General features: G+C 44.4%; 1 pseudogene across 1 annotated transcript; it reads left to right on the top strand.

Annotated features, from left to right (window-relative positions):
* Positions 1–20,063: 20,063 nt before the first annotated feature.
* On the top strand, positions 20,064–21,606 carry LOC108307536 (annotated as a pseudogene). Its single transcript, XR_001826559.2, has one exon. The product of XR_001826559.2 is annotated as a docking protein 1-like (transcript).
* The last annotated feature ends 1,169 nt before the right edge of the window (positions 21,607–22,775 follow it).

Genomic DNA, 22,775 nt, shown 5'->3' with positions numbered 1-22,775 from the left:
AAAAAAAAAAAAAAAAAAAAAAAGAGATACCACTACACTTTAGAATGGCAAAAATTCAAAACACTGACAACACCAAATACTGGCAAGGAGGTGGGAGAACAGGAACTCTCATTCATTGCTGGAGGAATGCAAAAGGACACAGTCACTTTGGAAGACAGCAGTTTACAAAACCAAACATACTTTTACCATATGATCCTACACCTGAGCTCCTTTGTGTTTACCCAACTATGCTGACAACTTAAGTGCACTGAAACACCTACACATGGATGTTTGTAGCAGCTTTATTCATAATTGTCAAAATTGGAAAGAAATTAAAAAGTCCTTCAATAGGTAAGTGGATAAAGAAACTCTGGTACATCCAGACAGTGGAATATTATTTAATGCTGAAAAGAAATGAGCTGTTAAGCCATAAAAAGACATAGAGAAACTTTAAATTCTTATCACTAAGTGAAAGAAGTCATTCTGAAAAGCCTATATACTGTATAATTCCAACAATATGACATTCTGGAAAAGACAGAACTATAGAGACAGTAAAAACAGAAGTGATTTCTAGACACTTAAGTGGAGAGAGAGATGGATAGGTGGAGCACAGGAGATTTTTAGGGCAGTGAAATTATCTGTATGATATTGTAAGTGTGGGTATATGTTACGCATTTATCAAAACCTACAGAATGCACAACACAGTGAACTTTAACGTAAACTATGGACTTTGGTGGATTATGACATATGTGTCAATATTGGGGCTTTGGTTGTACCAAATATTCCAATCTGATGCTAATGTTGAAAGTGGAGGCTTTGTTGGACGAGGGTGTTACTAGGGGAGGAGAGCAGGGTATGGGAACTCTGTATACCTGCCACTCCGTTTTGCTACTCTAAAGCTACTCTAAAAAAAAATGTCAATTAATTTTAAAAGTTAAATGAACCACATTCTTTTTTGAGATGGAGTTTGGCTCTTGTTGCCCAGGCTGGAGTGTAATAGTGCAATGTCAGTTCTCTGCAACCTCTGCCTCCCAGGTTCAAGCGATTCTCCTGCCTCAGCCTCCTGAGTAGCTAGGATTACAGGCATGCGCCACCACACTCAGCTAATTTTTTATATTTTTAGTAGAGACAGTGTTTCTCCATGTTGGTCAAGCTGGTCTCGAGCTCCCCACCTCAGGCGATCCACCCATCTCGGCCTCCCAAAGTGCTGGATACATCTAGATATAGGCGTGAGCCACCACACCCAGCCAAATCAACCACAATGTAATGGAGCTTCTTTTTAAAATGTAGGCAAAAAAATAGAACTGTATCCAAAACTTATGGCTCATATTTTGACAGGTTAAAGTTGCAGAACTGTTTTAGGGTCTTCCTCCCTCTGCCTGATTTCTGGGGCTTACCTGGGCACACTCAGACACACAATCGATGCTTATCGCGTACTTGCAGGAAGAGCAAATCAGTAAGTCTCCATGGCATCATCTCATGATTTGGGTTTTTATCTTTGTTTCTTCCCATTGCAGTATCTATCTATTTAGCATTTCTTAGACAATTAATTGTATAAAACAAGTATAATTTCCTGATGACTAAAACATATCAGCTTAAAGTCCTTAAAACATGGCAATTGGTACCCCCAGAACAATCTAAGGGAGAGGCAGGCAGAAGCCACAAGCGCCCTGAGCATCAGCGCACACCACCATTCCCACCATACTGCATTTATTACAATAGAAATCCCAAAACTGCAAGGGAAGGAGAATTAAGCTTCACTTTTTTTTTCTTCTTTAGACAGAGTTTTGCTCTCGTTGCACAGGTTGGAATGTAGTGGCGTGATCTTGGCTCACTGCAAGCTCCATCTCCTGGATTCAAGCAACTCTCTTGCCTCAGCCTCCCAAGTAGCTGGGATTACAGGCATGCGTCACCATGCCAGGCTAATTTTGTAGTTTTAGTAGAGTGAGCTTTCACCATGTTGGTCAGGCCGGTTTCAAACTCCTGACCTCGGGTGATCCACCCACCACGGCCTCCCAAAGTGCTGGGATTACAAGCATGAGCCACCGCACCTGTCCTTTAAGCTTCACCTTTTAAAGGCTATAGAGATAGAGATATACATTAAAAATATTTTTAAACATATTTTTAAACCACCACACATGCCTAGACCCATCAGACTCAAACTTCCAAAATTCAAAGATAAAGAGAATATCTTGAAAGCAGACAGAGAAAAGGCATATTACATTGAGAAGAACAAAGCATACTTCTCACCAGAAATTATGCAAGCTAGAAGAGAATAGAAGGTCATACTTCAAGTGCTAAAAAGAAAAACCCCATCAGTTCAGAATACTACACCCAATGGAAATATTTCAAAAATGACAGAAAAATACTTTTTCAGACAAACTCAAGTGACAGAATTCATCAGACCTGCATTGCAAGAAATGTTAAAGAAGTTCTTCAGGAAGGTGGAATGTGATACCAGAGGGATGCCTGGGTTTACATCAAGGAATGAAGACCTACTCCATAAATGGTTGAAAGGAAGCTCTAAGCCACCGCCACCTGCAAGCCGACTGCTTTCCAATTTTGCTGGGAAGGATCACATAGCTTTGGAAGCCTAGAGAAGGGTAAGCGCTCCAAACTTGTAAAGGCATCTTCATTTGTGGAGGGTCTCTTCTCCGTAACCCAAGGGACCCTTGTCACGGTAGTTATAAAAACTTCACAAACGGCTTGAATTTTCTTTGAATGATGGCACCCCTGTAACTTCTCCCTTCCAGGAAGCTTCCACCAAAGAATTAGAAGATTCTGTAACAGCAGACTCCTAAGTGACAGTGAGCTTAACACTCCTTCTTATTCCAACACTCTCTCCCAACCCATTCCTGCAACCCAAAGACCTATCAAGGCTGCTGCTGCCATGTTAGCAGCTATGAAACGGCTCTCTGGATACATCTAGATACATTTCATTGGTTCTGATGTGACAACCTGACCCACTAGGACAAATAAGACTTCCCTCCCCTCCAGAAATTTTAAAAGTAGAACTGAGAAACAGCCACAAGTCTCTGTTTTGAGTGCCTAACTAGGATGTACAGGTCTGGAGCCGTCCATAACCAAGTTGTCTTCTCCAAGGGCCAGAATAGTGGAGGAAACTTACCTGCTGAGGGGGAAAGAGCAGAGTCCAGTGGACTGGAGTGCAGGCAGGAGCAGAGCTAAAGTGATGTAGCAGCTTTGGAAGACAGTTGGCAGTTGTTTACAAAACTAAACATACTTTTTGCCATTTGATCCCTCAGTTCTGCTCCTTGGTATTTTACCCAAATATGTTGAAAACTTATGTCCACACAAAAACCTGAATGTTTATAGCAACTTTATAGCAACATCAGAGAATACCAGTGGTGTCTGGGTCCATGGTCCCAGTTTTCCCTAAAACCCATCCGCTGTTAGGTCCTGCAAAACAGCAGAGTATCTCTAAAATTAAGTTTTCTTTTTCCTTTAGCGGGAACATCCCCTCAGGTATAGTTTCTCTTTCTTGAAACTAAAAGATTCCCAAGTTTTTCTCACTTCCTCACTGAGACTCTCACCTAATCTCACCTAATTATATATGTAGTCATCTGTCATTTCTAGGTGGGATAACTTGAAGAAAGTTTGATATATTAAAATACAAGTGTCCAAACCTGAAAAACTAATGGAAAAGTATTCATTACCCCAAAGTAATTGTTTATTTGACAAAAAGAATTTACTAGAGGGAATCTTTTAAATTGCCATTTTCCTAGTGCTCTCAAGATACTGTTTCAAAACAAACATGTCCATTAAAATATGGTATGATGCATCCATATGATGGAGTCCTATACGGCCAATAAAAGAGAACAAGATGAATCTGCATGTGCCAATAGTGAAATAGCTCCAGGAATATTATTAAAAATCTTATCTAAGGCCAGGTACAGTGGCTTATGCCTGTAATCCTAGCATTTTGGAAGGCCAGAGTGCATGGATCACTTGAGCTCAGGAGTTCAAGACCAGCCTGGGGAACAAGGGGAAGCCCTATCTCTACAAAAACACAAAAAATTGGCTGGGCATGGTGGTGGACCTGTAGTGTCAACTACATACCCAATAACTACAGAGGGGATGTCAAAAAGAAAGAATCAAATTCACAACACAGAACCCCAGAAGAGTTCAGGAATGCAAAACACCAGGTGCTCTGAGAATGTGGGATGCAACATGGGGCTGAAAATAGGAGCAAGGATTGAACATGTATTTTTATTTTTTGAGACAGTGTCTCACTCTGTTGCCCAGGCTGGAGTGCAGTGGTGCGATCTTGGCTCACTGCAACCTCCGCCTCCTGGGTTCAAGTGGTTCTCCTGCCTCAGCCTCCCAAGTAGCTGGGATCACAGGCCTGCGCCACCACACCCAGATAATTTTTGTATTTTTGGTAGAGACAGGGTTTCACCATGTTGGCCAGGCTGGTCTCAAGCTCCTAGCCTCAAGTAGGTTGCCTGCCTTGGCCTCCCAAAGTGCTGGGATTACAGGCATGAGCCACCATGCCTGACCAGAACATTTATTTTTTAAATGCACTAAGATTGGCATGTCTCTTCCTTTATTCTGGTCATGCCTTCCTCACAGGGACAGGAGTCTGAAGCTTTAGCCTGTGGATGAACCTACCCTGAAAGCCTCCAGGCTCGGGACCCAGGAACAGCAAAAGGTTGCAAAAGAGCTGGGCCAAAAACAGAGAATTGAAAACAATCCTACTATAATACCCTAGCCCTTCTGGCATAAGCTCCAAGCACAGTGACAGCCAGGCATATTTCCTTCCTGGAAAGAACACTGAAAATTTGTGTCTGAAGACATTGAATGATCCTAGAGAAAAGAGCTATAGAAAGGACATTTTACATTTTCCAGCAAAATGGTTGAGTCTCTATCCCATTACCATACAGTAACACTAATTTCACAAACTCAGTACACACACACGCAGAGCTCTCAAGAAACTGTGGTACCACACTCTTAAATAAAAAAGGAAACGAGACTGTCCAGACATAAGGAAAACTTGAACATGAAAGACCAATAATATAACCAGGAAAAAGAAAACAAACAGGAAGCAGAAACAACACAGGAAACCTTCCCCTGAAATCTATACTATCAAAAGAGAGGAAAGAAAAAATAATATGACCATCAAACAAAAACAATGTGCCCTTCTTTTTTTTTTTTAAAGACAGAGTCTAGCTCTGTTGTCCAGGCTGGAGTGCAGTGGTGCAATCTTGGCTCACTGTGACCTCTGCCTCCTGGGTACAATCTATTCTCCTGCCTCTCCAGCCTCCCAAGTACTTGGGATTACAGGCACATGCCACCACACCTGACTAATTTTTGTATTTTTAGTAGAGACGGGGTTTCGCCATGTTGGCTAGGCTGATCTTGAATTCCTGACCTCAAGTGATCTGCCCATCTCGGCCTTCCAAAGCACTGGGATTACAGGCATGAGCCACCGTACCTGTCCGATATGCCTTTTTAAAAAAAAAGAAAAAAAAAGTAACACAGAACCAAACAACTTTTAGAATTTTAAGACATGTTAGCTAAAATTTTTTAATCCATAAAAACAACTGGGGCCGGGTGCGGTGGCTCACGCCTGTAATCCCAACACTTTGGGAGGCTGAGGCAGGCAAATCACAAGGTCAAGAGATCGAGACCATCCTGGGTAACATGGTGAAATAGTGTCTCTACTAAAAATATAAAAATTAGCTGGGTGTGGTGGCACATGCCTGTAGTGTCAGCTACTAGAGAGGCTGAGGCAGGAGAATCGCTTGAACCTGGGAGGCAGAGGTCACAGTGAGCCAAGATGGCGCTGCTGCACTCCAACCTGGTGACAGGGTGAGACTCCATTTCAGAAACAAAGGAAGATAAACTTAAGAAAATCTCCCAAGAAGTAGAACCAAAAGAAACAGAAAATGTAAGAGAACAGATAAAGTTAGAAAAGTAAGAATGTCCAACATCTACATGATAGGTAGCTTCAAAAAGAAAGAAGAGATTAAGTGAGCAAAGAAATATTATCAAATAAATAACACAAGAAATGTTTTCATTTCTAAAGGACATCAGTTTTCAGATCCACTGAATGCCCAGTGGTTGAAAATAGATTCTGAGCCACCCATATCATCAGGAAGTATCAGAATACTCAGGACATAAAGAAGATTCTAAAAACTTGCAAAGGAAAAAGAAGTGTATTGCTTGATTTTCACACTGCTATAAAGAATTACACAAGACTGGGTAATTTATCAAGGAAAGAGGCTTAATGGACTTGCAGTTCCATGTGGCTGGGGGCCCCAGGAAACTTACAATCATGGCAGAAGGGGAAGGAAAAACATGCACCTTCTTCACAAGGCGGAAGGACAGAGAAGGAACTCAGGAGAAATTGCTAAACACTTATAAAACCACCAGATCTCCTGAGAACTCACTCATTATCACAAGACCAGCAAGGGGGAAACCACCCCCATGATCCAACTACCTTCACCTGGTCCCTCCCTTGACATGTGGGGATTACAATTTGAGATGAGATTTGGGTGGGGACACAGAGCCAAACCATATCAAGAAATCACATGCAAAGAATAGGAAATCGTAATGCATTCCTCAAAAACAACAGAGTAAGTTGAAAGACAACATAGGAATGCCTTCAAAATTCCGAGAGAAAATTACTTTCAACCTAGAAATCCACACCTAGGCAAATTATGCATCAAATGTTGCAACACAGCGAACACATTTAGATACTTGGGATCTCAAAAAATATTCCTACCTACTATTGCACCCATTCTCAGGAAACTTTTTGAAGATGGGCTTCATCAAAACATGGAAATAAACTGAGAAGAAGGAAGTCACAGAATTCAGTAAATGGGGGACCCAGCCTAAAAGACAGGCAAAGAGATATCCCAGAACAACAGCTCTGCAGAGCAACTGCTAGTCCAGATTGGGGCAGGAAGGCAGAAGGTGTATCAGTTTATTAGTCTGTTTTCACACTGCTATAAAGAAATACTCAAGACTTGGTAATTTATAAAGGAAAGACTTGAGTAATTTATAAAGGAAAGTGGTTTAACTGACTCATAGTTCCGCAGGGCTGAAAGCCCTCAGGAAACTTACAATCATGGCAGAAAGTGAAGGGGAAACAAGTCACCTTCTTCACAAGGCGTCAGGAGGGAGTGAGGGCAAGCACAAAAAATTCTACCTATAAAACCAGCAGATCTCATGAGACTCACTCACTATCATGAGAATGGCATGGGGAAAATCACCCCCATAATCCAATCACTCCCCTTCCTTGACACCTGGGGATTAAAGTTCTAGATGAGACTTGGGTGGGCACACAGAGCCAAACCATATCAATTGGTCGGTGTTTTCTATGTAGTAAAAGGAAACCTCAAGATCTCAGTGGCTTACAACAAGGACAATTCACGTTTATGACTCTGCGTCTGACAAGGGTTCAATCAATACCGCTGGACCTAGCTGGGCTTGGCTCTAGAATGAGGTTCCTGTTTAAGGTCTTTTCCCCATGTTTTCTCATCCTCCTTGAACCAATATCTACCCAGGTCTTGTACTTGTCATGGTGAACTGCAGAAGCTCAAGAAGCAAGCCAGGTTACACAGGCACATTTCAATCCTCTGCTCTTCTCATGTCTATTACCATTCTTGGGCCAAAGCAAGTCATAGAGCCATGCTCACCATCAGTGGGGCAGGGAAATATACTCCCCCTACTCTAGTGGGAGATACTGCAAAGTTCATGGCAAAAAGCATGGGTGTATCATTCTGTAACAGAGAGGAAGTGAAGAACTGGGAATAATCAGCCAACCTCAGAAAGCTCCAGAAGAGAAGCCTCCAGGAAAAAAATAATGGGACTGATAGAAGACCTAATATGTCTGTGTGGAAAAGAGTATCTCCAAGGGTTTATAATTCCTTAGAAGAGTGATATTGATAGTGACTTAAAAAACTAGGCAAAATTTTTAAAAGACAACTATTAATTCCAGGAAAAGCAAAAACTGGTACAAAGAGGTTAAAATAATCATGGTAAATATATGATACATATCTAATTAAGACATAAAGTACAACTAAATGTTGATAAAATTGGTATACAACTACTGTTTTTTTCATTGACCCCAAGATACATGTGTTATCAAAACAAAATCTGAACATCTGAAATCAAAAGCCCTCTCAGAATCACTGTCAGCCAGGAAGTAGCCGTGGCAGAGATGCCACTGCCATGCCCACGTGGGGTTGTTATTCCTGGTGGCATTGCTGAATAACTGCCACTCCTAAGCATTTTCTTTCACTTAAGGACCATTTGAAGAAAAAGTGAGTGTTGGTTATTGTCTAGAAAGTTTTTGTGCATGCCTTATGATAAAATCAACAAAGTGCCAGTATCGGAACTTGTAGAATGAATATCAGTTGTTTGGGAGAAAATCTCACTGGTAATAGTGGATCTCTTTTTCAAGAGTATCACCAATAGTCTTGAAAATATGAAGTAGGATATTGTGTTTTTAAAAGCATGGGCTAGGCGCAGTGGCTCATGCTCATAATCCCAGCACTTTGGGAGGCTGAGGCCAGTGGATCACCTAAGGTCAAGAGTTCGAGACCATCCTGGCCAACATGGTGAAATCTTGTCTCTAATAAAAATATTTAAAAATTAGCTGGGCATGGTGGTGCGTGCCTGTAATCCCAGCTACTCGGGAGGCTGAGGCAGGAGAATTGCTTAAGCCCAGGAGGTAGAAGTTGTAGTGAGCAGAGATCATGCCACAGCACTCCAGCCTGGGTGACAGAGCGAGACCTTGTCTCAAAAGGAAAAAAAAAAAAAAAAAAAGCATGGGCAACAACATCTTGGAGATTACAAAATGATTCCAAAGAATGGGACTCTGGGCTGGGCATGGTGGCGCATGCCTGTAATCCTAGCACTTTGGGAGAGTGAGGCAGCAGGATCACTTGAGCCCAGGAGTTTGATATCAGCCTGGGCAACATAGTCATCTCTATTTTATTTTTTTTTTAATTTAAATTTTAAAAATATAACAATAAAAATAAGACTGGGACTCTGAATATAAAGGAGTTTTAGAAATACTTTTACCAATTAATTTGCTTATATATTTATTTTTATTGTATGCATGCATAAGAGTGATATATAACAAATTATACATCTAAAATCTAAAAGAATTATTTCAATAAATGTAACATAAAAATTCTGAATGATAAGAAAGCATTGTACTTTTCTAGTAATTTTTGTCTCACTTAGTGGTATATAAAGGTGTGTCTTATAATCCATGATGTCTTAGTGAAATATAGCATATTGGGATACCAGAGGGAGAAAAACTTAGAGCTTGGGTTATATGAGTGAACAACATTCATAATAGAAAGTCAATAAATAGTCTAAAATTGATATATCAAGAAGTATCTTTCCTCATACTGAAAGAACATGCTTCCTGGGATTAAATCCCAAGTTCTGCCATTTCCTAGCCCTAAAACATTATGTAAATTACCTAACCCCTCTACAACTCAATTGTTCTCATCCCTAAAATGGGAATAGAAATAATACCTGCAGGGTTGGGTGCTGTGGCTCAATTCTGTTAATTCCAGCACTGTGGGAGACCAACGTGGGCAGATCACTTGAGCCCAGGGTGAAATACCATCTCTACTAAAAATACAAAAATAGCCAGGTGTGGTAATCCCAGCTACTCGGGAGGCTGAGGCAGAGAATCACTTGAACCTGGGAGGTAGCGGTTGCAGTGAGCCAAGATCACGCCACTGCACTCCAGCCTGGGCAACAGATGAAACTCTCTAAAAAAAAAAAAAAAAAAAAGAATATATATGTAAATGGATCAGACCTAAAAATAGAATGCAAAACTATAAAACTCCTAGAAGATAACATAAGACAAAATCTACCTGACCTTGGGTTTGGTGATAATTTTCTATTTATTTATTTATTGTACTATTTTTTAAGTTTACTTACCACTATACAAATGCAGATGGTGGTGATTTTTTAATACAATGCCAAAAGCAGAATTCATGAAAGAAAGAATGTATGTTGGACTTTATGAAAATTAGAGGCTTCTATTCTGCAAAAGATGCTTTTGAGAGAAGGAAGACAAGCCACGAACTGGGATAAAATCTTCGTAAAACACATAAAGAGAACTGGTGTCCCAAATATACAAGAACCCTTCAAACTTGCCAATAAAGAAACAATCGCCCGATTTAAAAATTAGCAAAAGATCGGAACAGACACCTCACCAAAAAATATGTGCAGATAGCAAATAAACACATGAAAAGATGCTCAACATTATATGTCATCAGGGAATTGCAAATTAAAACAATAAATGAGATATCACTATGCACCTACTAGTATGGCTTAAATCCAAAACTCTGACAACAGCAACTCACTAAGGCATTCAGAGTACCCAGTACTTTCTGCTATTTAGGATTTCTCAGCACTTTATCATAATCATAGTTCACTAGTGTAATGTGTTATGGGACTTTAAGATCCTCAGAGTCCCTGTGTACTAAATTGTGGCACAGAGGCAGAGAGCTGACACAGTTCTTGAAGCAAAATCGTGAAAATGTACTTCTGCCCCTGCCAGGATAAACAAAATTACCTCTGGTCTTTTTTGCTTATTGAAATAGGAAAAAAACATTTGCAAGTTAATGACTTTATTGCGGGTGGCAGAGGCGCTGTTGATTTCCTCTCGTGAAGAAACCACATCTGGAAGAGCAATACAAGCAACTGGAGTCATCACCTGTCTTAACCTTTCAGTCATTCACTATCATTCTCAGAGGCCCTTCTGACTTCTGCATGAGCCAAACAGGTAAGTTAAATGGATAAGTAACCACAGTTTTCACCTCTAGATTTTCAGATCTTTGATGGTTGCACTAATCTCACATTTCCCCTGGGAATGCATGATGGTTCTTTGTTTATAATTTCAATAGGGAGGAAGGCTTAGTGCTTTTCCTAGGCCCTTTCAACCATAGTAGCCACATTCCATGGACTGGAGAAACATGGGGATTCTGCCGTTTGCTGAATATATCTAGTCTAACGATACACTCAGGAACTGAAGAAACCATGGGGAAATGGGCTTAAGAACTGGGGTGACAATAAGGTAGACTAAAATCAAAAGTTGCAGCTGGGCGCAGTGGCTCACACCTGTAATCCCAGCACTTCAGGAGGCCAAGGCAGGAGAATCACTTGAGCCCAGGAGTTCAAGAGCAGCCTAGGCAACAGGTAATTTTTGTCTTTACAAAAATTAAAAAAGAAAAAAAAAGTAGCCAGCCATGGTGGCACACGCCTGTAGTTCCAGCTAATCCGGAGGCTGGATGGCTTGAGTACAGGAGTTCGAGGCTGTAGTAGGTTATGATCATGCCACTGCACTCTACCCTGGGCAACATAGCAAGACCCTGTCTCAAAAAAAATCAAAAGTCCATTTATCACTTGACCCCATAAGCCCTCATTCACTCTGAGTGACAACTCACTGCTGACTACAGGTCCAAAGGCTAGCATTAGAGCCAGTGTCCAGCATGCCAAAGGGCACAGTTACTGCCTCTGATTCCTAGGGCCACCATGACAAAATACTACACACTCACTAGCCTGAAACAACTGAAATTTATTCTTTATCTTCACATGCAGTTCTTGCTGTGTCCAAATTTCTCCCTTCTTATAAGGTTTTTTTAAAAAGCTTCTTATAAGGAGATCGTCATTGGATTAGGGCTAAACCGGTATGACGTCACCTTAACCTGATTGCATCTGCAAACAACTGTTTCCATAAGATGACCTGTTTCACAAGTACAGGGGACCAGAACTTCAACATTTTCTTTTGAGGGAGACACAATTAAACCCACAACAGTTATCCTGGAAAATGACTACGGGCCTTTCTGGGGAAGCCTATAAGGAATATATAGGGAGACCGGGCACGATAGCTCACACCTGTAATCCCAGAGCTTTGGGAGGCTGAGGCGGGCAGATCACTTGAGGTCAGGAGTTCTATACCAGGCTGGCCAACATGGTGAAGCCCTGTCTGAAGAGAAAGAAAGGGAGGAATAGGGAAGAGGAAGAGAAAGGAGGGGAGGGGAGGGGAGGGAAGGGAAAGGAGAAAGAGGGAAGGGAGAAGGAGGGAAGGGAAGGGAAGGGAAGGGAGAAGGAAGGGAAGGGAAAGGAAGGGAGAAGGAAGGGAAGGGAAGGGAGAAGGAAGGGGAGGAGAGGAAAGGGGAGGGGAGGGGAGAAAATAGGAGGGGAGAGGAGAGTGTTTCATCTGTAGTGTCTTCCCCCAATATCCCCGAGCTACAGAAGCTGGTATTACAGCACTTTCTGAAGACACCATCACTCTCTCACAAATACGTTTCTCAATGCCTTGGTGAAAAGAATGTCTCCTGTGCCCTCCCAGTGGACAGAGCTAGGAGTGAATGGGTCACGCTTATAAACCCACACCAAATTCCTGTCTCCTTGATTCTTTGGATTCCTTATTCCACATTTTACCAAAGAATTATTGGCATCTCAATTTCATTTAACTTCATCATGGAATCCAGGTTTCAGTCAACCAACTGAAAAAGCAATTAAATCTACTATATATCCATAAGAATGAATAAAATTAAAAATACTGACACAGCCAGGCATGGTGGCTCACTCCTATAATCCCAGCACTTTGGGAGGCCAAGGCGGGTGGATCACGAGGTCAGCAGTTCAAGACCAGCCTGACCAACATGGTGAAACCTCATCTCTACTAAAAATACAAAAATTAGCCAGGTGTGGTGGCACACACCTGTAATCCCAGCTACTCAGGAGGCTGAGGCAGGAGAATTGCTTGAACCCGGGAGGCAGAGGTTGCAGTGAGCCGAGATCGTGCCACTGCACTCCAGCCACAGAGCGAGACTCCATCTCAAAAAATAAAAATAAAAAATAAAAATAAAAAAAATAAAAAAATAAAAAAACCTGACACTATTTAATGTTGAAGAGGATATGAAACAAGAATTCACATAGATTATTGGTGGAAGTGCAACATGGCACAACCCTTTGGAAAAAGGTCTAACACTTTCTCACAGCCAACCATTTTTCAACATAATAATAAGCACACTGGAGTATTTAGAGGCCAAGCATATGGATGTCTGCAACGCGCTCTGAAATGCATTAAAAAATACAATGGTTCACAGATAGAAGAATAGATGGATGAGTATGTGATAAAGGAAATAATAAAATGTTATTATAAGTTCCAGAAAACAATTAAATCATCCTTTTAAAAAAACTTATTAGGCCAGGCATGGGGGCTCACGCCTGTAATCCCAGTACTTTGGGAGGCCAAGGCGAGGGGTATCTTAAGGCCAGGAATTCAAGGCCAGCCCAGCCAACATGGTGAAACCCCATCTCTACTAAAAATACAAAAAAAAAAAAAAAAATAGTCAGATGTGGTGGTGCACGCCTGTAATCCCAGCTACTATTTGGGAGGCTGAGGAAAGAAAATCACTTGAACCTGGGAGGCAGAGGTTGCAGTGAGCCTAGGTCAGACCACTGCACTCCAGCCTGGGTGACAGAATGAGACTCTGTTTCTAAATAAATAAGTATAAGTTACTAGAACTTATAGGTTATTACAACCCCCAGCTGTTAGAACTGACACATGGCATCCAGACTCTTTGGTAAGTGCACCCAGGCTGGGTTGCAATAGTGTGATCATAGCTCACTAGCAGCCTCAAACTGCTGGGCTCAAGCAGTCCTCCTGCCCCAGCTTCCTGCATAGCCAGGACTACAGGTGCACACCACCATGCCGGCTTATTTTATTTTATTTTATTATTTATTTATTTATTTTTTGAGACAGAGCCTCCCTCTGTCCCCCAGGCTGGAGTGCAGTGGCGTGATCTCAGCTTACTGAAACCTCTACCTCCTGGGTTCAAGCAATTCTCCTGCCTCAGCCTCCTGAGTAGCTGGGATTACAGATGAGTACCACCATGCCCGGCTAATTTTTGTATTTTTAGTAGAGATGGGTTTCATCATGTTCGTCAGGCTAGTCTCAAACTCCTGACCTTGTGATCCACCCGCCTTGGCCTCCCAAAGTGCTGGGATTACAGGCATGAGCCACCGCACACCACCCTAATTTTTATACATTTTGTTGAGAGGAGGTTTTGCTATGTTGCTCAGGACCTCAAACTCCTGAGCTCAAATTATCCTCCTGCCTCAGCCTCCCAAAGTGCTGGGATTATAGATGTAAGCTGTTGTACCTGGCTAGTAATTTACTTCTAAGGAACTGAATATGGCAAAAGTGATGGGATGTGATTACCAATATTAGGTTACAAAAGGCTGCCTGTGTCTTGCTGACATTCCCTCTGACCCTTCTAACATGCTTGTGCTGATGGGAGGTCCATAGTGCAAAGAACCATGTTCTAAAAGATGTTGACCTCTGGCCAACATCTGATAAGAAACAGAGTCCTTCAGTCCAATTGCTCTTGAGGTACTGAGCCCTGAAAAGAGCTATGTGCGTGAGCTTAGAAGCAGACCTGGTCTAAGCCATACCCTCATTTGAGACAGCAGATCTGACATCTTGATTGTAGCCTTGGAAAAGACCCTGAAGCAGGGAACTCAAGTAAGCTGCTCTGAGATTCCTGATGCACAGAAATTATTACATTATAAATGTGTATTGTTTTACACTAGTAAGTTGTGGGGTAATTGTTACAGAGGAATGGGTTACTTCCCTGCCTGATAGGCATTCCCTCCTTATTCCTCAGCAATGAAGACCCTATTTTATTTGGGATACTAATGTGCCCAGTTAAAACTCATGCCTTCTTCTAGTCTCCCTTTCAGTTTGATGTGCTCATACAGCTAAATACAAAGTAAACGGAAGTGTTGCACAGAGCATCTAAGAAGTTTCCTTACAGGGAGACGTCTCACTGAGAGGTGTACTTTTGCTTGCGTTCTCCCTCATCTGGCTTCCTAGAATGTGGATGTGATGGTTGGAACTCCAACAGCTATCTTAGAACATTAAGTAAGCCTGAGGATAGAAACCACACTCTAGGAAGAGAAAACAGAAAGAAGGAAGGAGTGGAAGGCCCTAACGCCCTTGGAATAGCCACACCAGCACTGGACTCCCTACCCACAGATTCATTCTGAGTGAGAAGAAAGAATATATTATTTTGTTTATACCATTGTTATTTTGGATTTTCCCTTAGGTGTACCCAACCTAGCCCTAGCTCGTAGAAGCTCAGAGCTCTCAGCCATCCAAATTCTTCCATATGTAAGCACCCCAGCATGTCCCTCTTCCAAACAATGCTCTAGTTCTCACAGAGGATGGAGTGACAGCAAACTTTGCATTTGTTTCTTTCCTTCTCACTTTCAGCTGTCTACACCACCTCCCAATCCATTAGTACCTCATTCCCTTCAGACTCACGTTGGACAGTCCCCCAAGTCTGTGTTCTCAATGAACACTTCATTCCAGATAACCGCTAGTAATAAACGGATGAGCTAATTTGCCACTAAGTGCCACCCTATCTCTGGATTTTCATTGCCTTTCGTCCCCATCAGACACCACAACCATTCCTAGATTCCAGCTATTTCTCTGAGAGTCTGATGCCTTCAGTCCATCTAGCACCAATTTATATATTAGAGTCATTAGTTACAAGCAACAAAACCCAACACCATCTTATTTAACCAAAAAAAATGTATTAACTGCATAAAAGATATTAGGTATCTCGGAGAATTACAGGAACAACAAGAGAACCAGATAGAAAGCCACACATGAAACCAGAACAATGCTCCAAATTAAGCTGCAGGGTTTTCTCCAGGAGGACAATGCTACCACCACTGCCCCTTCCTGCTGCCAAGAGCAAGCTCTGTAGGGTCTCTGCTCCCTCTAGAACGAGGTCTTACTACAACCCCATTGTCCCTGGAGGGAGTTTGTAGGGTCTCTGAATCCTCACTTCCTTAGCTATAGATTTCTTAACTTAGTCTGTGATCTGTGCACAGGATTGGCTAAGACAAGACCAAATGTCTACACCACACCCTGGTTGTGAGGGAAGTTCAGAAGACAAGTATCTGGCATCTATTAGATGGGGAATTTCCCTAACTTAGAAGTGGTTTCAGGTGCCAGATGCCAAAAAAAGAAAAAGAAATGTTGACCCTTACTGTCAGGCCAGGGTGCCAAGCGGGGACTGGAAGAGTCACAGGTCATTAATTCCTCTAGATCACCCCAGATATTCCCATTTCATCTACCAGGCATTCCCCCTTTCCTAATCAACCCATTCACTTTGGGGTGTGCACAGAACCTGCCTGCAGCCAGTCTGCAAAGCAAATGATTATTCCCCTGCAGCCGCCTGGGATTGCGGGCCCCAGGCAGAGGAGGCCCCACCAGAGCTACAGATCGTCATACTGCTTGTCCTGTGCTTGTCCCTCCCTGGAAGCATCTTCCTGGGGTTGCCAGCTATAGACAATGTGCTCCAATATTTTGCCATGTTCCCCCTGAATCCTCTGAAGCTGCAACCACGGGGCAGGGACAGGGGAGGTTGTTCTAAAACACAGCATGCAGTGGTTTCCCTGGCTGCTTCGGTTGCCACCTAACAAGAACTGCTCACTTCCCGACTCAGGCTGGAGGGACTCTCACTGTATGCTGTCCTCAGCATCAACAGGGCCAGGTCCATGGTTTAGGTTCTGCCATGTGCATCACTCCACACCTTGTACTGATTTTTTAATTGCGATTCCTTTGTTTGGAAGTGACAGAAATCCAACTTGAACTAGATTAAACATAAAGAAGAATGTGTTGGGTAATAAAATCTAATAGGGGCTGAACAACTAATTTGCAAAAAAAGCAAGGATGTCTCAAGGATAACTGGAACTAGGGACTTAAATCCTAATAGATATCTGCTTTCTTCACTGAAGAGCACCTTTCTTTTCTTCATGATGGAGAATATGCCTGCAGACAGTTCCTGAACTTCATATTTATAGCGTTCACCATTCAAAAAAGAATGACTTGGGCCAGGTGTGGTGGTCCACACCTGTAATCCCAGGGAACTGGGAGATAGGCAGGAGGATCACTTGAGCCCAGAAGTTTGAGACCAGCCTGGGCAACATAGTAAGACTTTACAGAAAAAAATTTTTTTAATTAGGTGGCTGTGGTGACACATGCCTGTAGTGCCAGCTACTTGGGAGGCTGAGGCAGGAGGATGCCTTGAGCACAGGAAGTCAAGGCAGCAATGAGCTATGATTGTGCCACTGAACTCACTTGGGTTCAGCAAGACTCTTGTTTCTTAAAAAGCAAAAACAAAAGAATGACTTGTTTCCAAGTTCAAATAAGAAAAAAATAGTAAGGAAAGGTTTTACTGACCCATCTTTGAAAGGGATCCACACCTGGACGGATTATGACTGAGGGCAGGATTGTGTAAAAGCAGTGGTCCCTGGGTAGCCATCTAGATGGGCCTGACAGTTCCCAGGAGGGAAGAACGGTGCTGGATGAGTGCTCCATAATTGTTCACTATGGCAGCCCATTGGCAGGTTCTTTCCCATGCACAATAACCTGGTGTCTTAGTCTGTTCTCACACTGCTGAGAAAGACATATCCAAGACTGGGTAATATATAAAGGAAAGAGAATTTTTTTTTTTCTTTTGAGATGGGGCTTCACTCTGTTGCCCAGGCTGGAGTACAGTGGCATGATCTCAGCTCACTGCAACCTCCGCCTCCCCAGTTCCAGCGATTCTCCTGCCTCAGGCTCCTGAGTAGCTGGGACTACAGGCATGCACCACCACACCCAGTTAATTTTTGTATTTTTTAGTAGAGACGGGGTTTCACCTTGTTGGCCAGGCTGGTCTCAAACTCCTGACCTCAGGTGATCCACCTGTCTCAGCCTCCCAAAGTGCTGGGATTATAGGTGTGAGCCACGCCACCTGGCCAGGAAAGAAGTTTAATGGACTCAGTTCCACACGGCTGGGGAGTCCTCACAATCACAGCGGAAGGCAAATGAGGAGCAAAGTCACATCTTACATTCCGGCAGACAGGAGCGCTTGTGCAGGGGAACTCCCATTTATAAAACCATCAGATCTCGTGAGACTTATTCACTACCATGAGAACAGCAGAGGAAAGACCCACCCCCATGATTTTATTACCTCCCATTGGGTCCCTCCCACAACATGTGGGAATTATGGGAGCTACAATTCAAGATGAGATTTGGGTAGGGACACAGCCAAACCATATCACCTGGATAAGCTTGTCAGTGCCTGGCAAGGTTGGTTGGGTCAAACTTTGTTTTTTCTTTCACCTTTTTAAAGGAGTCAACAAAACTTCTCTGTACTATTCTCTTACACAAACAACTAAGATATTCTAAAGGAAAATCCCCCTTCTCCCCAGATAAGTTCCCATGTGCCCACCAGACTGGGAGATCCTTAAAGAAAGCATCCAGATTAATATATTCCCATGTGTCTAGTGCCTCATGAGAGTCCATCATGGATTGAACACTCAAAAAATGTTTGTAGAGTGTGGCCAAGCATGGTGGCTCACGCCTGTAATCCCAGCACTTTGGGAGGCCGAGGTGGGTGGATCACCTGAGGTCAGGAGTTCGAGGCCAGCCTGGCCAAAGTGGTGAAACCCCATCTCTACTAAAAATACAAAAAATAAAAAAAATAACCGGCCATTGTGGTGGTCACCAGTAATCCCAGCTACTCGGGAGGCTGAGGCAAGAGAATCGCTTGAACCCAGGAGTCAGAGGTTGCAGTAAACTGAGATCATGCCATTGCACTCCAGCCTGGGTGACAGAATGAGACTCTATCTCAAAAAACAAATGTTTGTAAAACTGGATTAAGGTCTTTCCTCATTCTTTAGGGATGCCTGGTGGCTGGCCATTTGGGAGCCTGGAAAGCCTTGATGCTAGAAGCTAAGGACAAAAAGCCAAATGAGTGGAAGACTGTGTGACCTAAGGTACTGGTGGGGAGAATGGTCAGCAAGGGTTGTCTTCAGACAGATGAGCAAAAGACTGTGGGTTCTGACAGAAAGGGCAGGATCATATACAGTAGATGTGTTTGCCTCCCACTCTCCCTGGACAGATAGTCCCAGCAGCAGAGAATAAGGATTTGGAATATGGCTGCTTATGGATTTGGTAAATAGGGGTGAAAGGAGATCTTGTCCTTAAGCAGGACCAGACAATGTGTTAACTTTTCACTGATAGAGAAGTTTCATGACTTAATAGAAGTTAGATTGGACATCTGATCAAGCTCAGCTTCCAATCATAATTGAATAACGATGACACTGAAGACATTGCTTCAGAGGGTACAAAGATGCATTTCGATGGTAGGAAGGAGCCGCTGCTGCATACGCCACCCCCAGAGGAGAGGAGGGCTGGCAGGAGTGTGTTGGGGTAAGAAGCCAGTGTGGTGGCCACACTCTGAGGACAGGATATTCTTGGGGAATGGGTCTTTCCTCAACTGCTTCCACTGCCTGAGCTCACAGACTAAGTTAATGTCAGAGCAAGGACCAGAGTAGAAGATCCAGGACAGTCCCCACTGTACTTGTGCCCAGGATCCTCTTGGATGCCACTCCTTCTGTGGGGACTCCTCCTCTGACACATACTCATTGGTTTTACTTTTACTCTTTCTATAGGACCCCTTACTGGGCCTTGGTCTCTCCATTTACAAAATTGAAGGCCTTAGGCTGGGTAACTCTGCAGGGCCCTGATGTCTTCTGAAATCTTTCAGGTAAAGGTGATGCAGAGGTGCATTGTGTCTAAGTTAGATACGCAAGCATCAGGAGTAACGGATCAGAGGAGCCTGGCCAGAGTCTAGTCTGGATCTGTCAGTGCCACAGTACTCAGTCACTTGATAAGAAGGAGAAGGGGGTAAGGAACCACCGGGGGCCACGAATGGAGCTGTGATGGAAGGGCCACTCTTTTTGCAGAGTCAGCATTTTGAGACCAAGAAATGAAGGAAGACCTGGGCTCTGCTCTACCCGGACAGTCCCCATGGCGTAGCACAGCTCGAGTTTTTTGATCATAAAGGGTCAAGCTCTGGGCGTGGTCAAGGGAGCTCATGCCGCCTGGACTGCAAGGGGATCCATCTGGTGAAGTGTATGAGTGTGGCCCTCGTGGCCGTGCAGAGCCCCCCTGAACCCAGCACCACTGCCTTCCTCCTGGACACTGCACAGCGCTAGCACCTGCTGGTGGCCGATGCGCCGTCCAGTGCAGCCTGGGTGCAGACGCTGTGCTGAAACCCTTTTCCAAAAGGCAGATGGACTCTGGCGCCTGCTAATAACCCACTTAAGCTTTCTGCCCTGGAGATGCTAGAGAACTCCTTGTGCAGCCCCACCTGGGAAGGATCCCAATTCCGTGTAACGGTGCAGAGTACCGAGGCCACCGAGCACTGTGGCCTGCATGGCTCCTACGTGCTGAGGGTGGAGGGTGAGAGGCTGACTTTCAGATACTGGAGGCACTCCTCTTCTGGCCCTACACTCTGTTGTGTCACTATGGCCCGGACAAGGTCATGTTCCCTTTTGAGGCCAGCGCCGCTGCCCCTCGGGTCCTGGAAACTTCACCTTCCAGATGGCACAGGGAAATGACATCTTCCGGGCAGTTGAGACTGCCATCCACCAGCAGAAGGCCCAGGGAAAGGCCAGACAGGGGCACGATGTTCTCAGAGCTGACTCCCATGAAGGGGAGGTGGCAGAGGGGAAGTTGCCTTCCCCACCTGGCCCCCAAGAGCTCTTTGACAGCCCCCCAGCCCTGTATGCTGAGCCCTTAGACTCCCTGCGCATTGCTCCAGGCCCTTCCCAGGACTCCTTATACTCAGACCCCTTGGACAGCACCCCTGCTCGGACAGGAGAGGGAGTGCAATGGAGGAAGGCTCTCTACTGGGACTTGTATGAGCATGCGCAGCAGCAGTTGCTGAAGGCCAAGCTGACAGACCCCAAAGAAGATCCCATCTATCATGAATCCAAGGGCCTGGCCCCAGCCCTTCCACAGGGCCTTTATGATCTGCCTCAGGCGCCCAAAATGCGTGGGGGTACCAAGTTCAGGTAAAGGAAGAGGGCTACGAGCTCCCCTACAACCCTGCCACTGACAACTATGCTGTGCCATCCACCCAGACCACAAAGCCCCTCCCTGCTGCCAAGTCCCAGGGCCCGCCTTCTCTGAACCTAGTACTGCAACTGACAGTAGCAGCAAATGCCACAGCTGAGCCCTGTACAGCCAGTCCAGAAGAGCAGGGCCTCAGGGAGCTGGGACTGTGGGCTCTCTAGAGTAGGGACCGACAGGACTGGGGTCAAGTCAAAGGGTTCCACCTGAGAAGGAGAGCAAGGCTGAGGTTGCTGAGGAGGACCATGGGGAGGTGGCACTAGGGATCAAAGAAAATGGTTAGAACCGGCAGAAGCCAGAGGGTGGGAGGGGCCGTGCTGTGTGAGACCAGGGGACCAGAGGGGTGGGGGACCAGAGGGATGGAGGAGTCAAGGGAAGGACAGTCAATCCCAGGAAGTCCTAAGAAGTGGGGCAGATGGCAGGGCTGAGGGATGGGCTCTGCATCCCCCTAACGCCATCCCTTCCCCACTTCCCCAGAGGAAGGGACAGCTGAAGGAGCAGGTCTGTGGAAAGTGGAGCATGGTCAGAGTGGGTGCAGTTTGAAAGGCCTGCGTGGAGGCGTCAGGGAGATGCTGGACTGTGCCTGGATCCTTACCCCTCCATTGTTCTTTGACAGAGATGTATTTTTAAAATTTTAAATTCTTGGGCCAGGCACAGTGGCTCACGCCTGTTATCCCAGCACTTTGGGAGGCCATGGGAGATGGATCATGAGGTCAAGAGTTCGAGATCAGCTTGGCCAACATGGTGAAACCCCGTCTCTACTAAAAATACAAAAATTAGCTGGGTGAGGTGGTGGGCACCTGTAATCCCAGCTACTTGGGAGGCTAGGCAGGAGAACTGCCTGAACCCGGGAGGCGGAGATTGCAGTGAGCCAAGATCATGCCACTGCACTCCAGCTTGGGTGACAGAGTGAGACTCCGTCTCAAAAACAAAAAACAAAAAACAGGGAGAAGGAGTTCTGGTGATGGTGGTGGTGGTTAAATAGATGATTTAATGTGCCAGGAGGCACTATTCAAATACTTTAAATATTTTAATTTATCTAATCATTAAAATAAACTAAGTTAAATGGCATGGTGCCCTGTGCCTGTAGTCCTAGCTACTGAAGAGTCTGAGGCAGGAGGATCACTTGAGCTCAGGAGTTTGAGGCTGCAGTGATCATGCCACTGCAGTCCAGCCTGGGCAACAGAGTGAGACTCTGTCTCAAAAAATAAAAATAAATAAATGAGAGGTCTGGATCGTGGTATCTGAGAAAGCCAGAGCCAGGGTCTTAGGCAGCACTGGGACTCTGCCTCCCCTCTATCTCTGCTTGTCCCTGCATACAAGCTTCAGTTGCTCCCAGTGCTGGTCAGCTTCACTGGGGAAGGGATGTGGCCACCTGCAAATTCCTCAGATGAGGAAGGACTTTCTTCCAGACAGAGGTTGACCACAAGGGAAGTTTTCTGTCCCTGGGAAGAGGGGAAATGAAGAGGGCAGGATGATCCCTCTTCAGAGAGTGCAGAGTGGAGCCAGGGAATGGGGATTTCTTCCCTGGAAGCAAGAGCAGAATTCTCCAGTGCAAAGATTTCAGATTAGCCTAATTCATTCATTGGACAAACAGGTAAGAGAGGACCTATGACAGACAGAGTGATGGGCTAGGCACCACGGTAGGGCTGGGGAGTGAGTGAGAAACAAGAGGACATAGTTCTGCCCTGACCTTGCACTGTATTGCAAACACTTCAACAAGGTCATCTGAGTAACCAGAGAGGGAGGTACTACTACGGGACACTGCAGTGATGCCCAACCTAGTCTAGCGGCATCAAGGAAGGCT

The sequence above is a fragment of the Cebus imitator genome, unplaced genomic scaffold, assembly GCF_001604975.1.
Source record: "Cebus imitator isolate Cc_AM_T3 unplaced genomic scaffold, Cebus_imitator-1.0 Scaffold79, whole genome shotgun sequence".
Classification (NCBI taxonomy): domain Eukaryota; kingdom Metazoa; phylum Chordata; class Mammalia; order Primates; family Cebidae; genus Cebus; species Cebus imitator.
Note: the sequence above shows the minus strand (reverse complement) of the source record. Positions and strands in the feature narration are given on the sequence as shown.